The following is a 2,150-nucleotide window of genomic DNA, read 5'->3' on the forward strand; positions in this document are numbered from 1 at the left end:
GAACTCAGAAATCCACCTGCCTCTGCTTCCCAAAGTGCTGGGATTAAAGGCGTGCGCCACCACCGCCCAGCCGATTGTTTGGTTTTTGATACAGGGTTTCCCTGTGTTGCTCTGGATGTCCTGGAACTCACACTGTAGACCAGGCTGGCCTCAAATTCAGAGATCTTTCTGCCTCTGCCTCCCAAGTGCTGGGATTAAGGTGTGAACAACCACTGCCCAGCTCTAGGTGAATATTTTTAATATTAGTGGTTATTCTCTCAATATGGCTATATTTGAATGCATTGGGAATGTCTGCTTCTCATACTTGATCAGCCTTTTAGATTTAATTATTTAAGAGCTTCCAGAGGCCTGAATATGTGGAGGCCCCTTGAGTATCGCCTGCTAGAAAAAGCATACATGTTTCACAGCTCTTCTAAGAAATCATACTCTAGCCATCTTTTCATTGTGTGTTCGTCTGTATCCTTTGTAATATCCTGTATAATAATATAGTAAAAATTAAAATAGATTTATTTATTTCCAATGTGGTAAGAATTACATTCGCTTAATTTTAATATTTTCCTATATGTATAGGCATGTATATGTGTGTGCATGTATGTATGCATGTATACATGCATGTGTATTCATGCCTGTTCATGTGCGTATGTGCCTCGGGACAACCCAATTGGGGTCCCTCAACCCAGAGAGAATCAGAGTTCTGGTACTCAGGTGGGCAAGGAGTGACAAACTGACACAAACACGAGAATGCTGAATCTGAGTGTAATTTCTCAAGTAAACATCAGACTTTTATAGTCATTACAGAAGAAATAAGGAAGTTAGGTAATACAACAGCCAAGGTACATCGAGGTCATCTGATGCATAATGATTCTTTAAACAAAACAGAAAAATTCGTACACGAAAATTGGCAGGAACTGGACAGCGGCTGAGATAAAGTCAGCCTTATCTAAAGTGCTCTAGTTCCTTCTTAGACCACAACCCCCCTTCTTCCTAGACCATTGTAAATTCCTGTATATGGGAGTGACTCAGCTGTTGTTCTAAGTATTTGTGGGGGACCTCCATTTACCAGAGGAGCCCCACCAACTTTTTTCTGTTATGTAATGTAGTCTGTCATACATGACTGTAATGAGAATTCTAAGTTTACTTTGTTGAACTTGCCTTGGAATTATTAACTCTTATCCAGTAAACTGCAACGCCTGTTTTTCTCTCTTTCAACACTGGAGGCATTTCTTCTGAATAAGTAACATTCTTACGAAATTCCAGAGGGTTGGCTCAGCAATTGACTACTGGAACACTGGTGGAGGTCAGGAAACAATGTCCAATCCAACTTGGCTATTTGTCAAATCATTCCTTGGGCACCTCTATACCTATAATAAAATAACATTGAAAGAAAGCACCCAAGAGCCCTCCACCGACTATCAAAAGGACAAACCTGGACCACATCTGTGTTACGGGACGCCAAGGACCTCCAGGAGACCAGTTTCCTTGAAACTTTTTGCCTCAGGACTGCGGCCAAGCTTTTGGATTGGTCACACAGTCTCCACTGGAGTGGGTGTGGCATGTATGTGTACACATGTAGATGTGTGTTTGTGCATGCACCGTGTCATTCTTTGATATTTGAGTATCATTCCTCAAGAGTCTTCTACTTTCTGTTTGAGACAGGGTCTTGCATTGGCCTGTAAGTTAGCAAAGTAAAGCTCTTGGCCAGGGAGCTTCCAGGATCTGCCTGCCTTTGCCACCCATTTTTGTGTAGATGACATTACTGTGCCCAGTATTTTTTTTTTTTTTTCATATGGGTTCTGGGAATCTAAACTTAGGTCTTCACTCAAACAAGGCAATGCTTCTACCAGACTGAACCACTAACAACTCCCAACTTCCGTTCTGAGACAGAATCTCATGTAGCTCCAGCTGTCTTACAAACCCTTCAGAGTTCAGACGGTCCTTGAACTATCTTCCTCTGTTCCTCTACTTCCCAAGTTCAATCATGTCCACATAGTTTTGGTTTTTATTTTATCTTGTCTTGTTTTGTTTTGTTTTGTTTTTGGTTTGTTTTTTTCGAGACAGGGTTTCTCTGTGTAGCCCTGGCTATGCTGGAACTCACTCTGTAGACCAGGCTGGACTCAAACTCAGAAATCCACCTGCCTCTGCCTCCCAAG

This window comes from Mastomys coucha, unplaced genomic scaffold (assembly GCF_008632895.1).
Source record: "Mastomys coucha isolate ucsf_1 unplaced genomic scaffold, UCSF_Mcou_1 pScaffold15, whole genome shotgun sequence".
In the NCBI taxonomy this organism is placed as follows: Eukaryota; Metazoa; Chordata; class Mammalia; order Rodentia; family Muridae; genus Mastomys; species Mastomys coucha.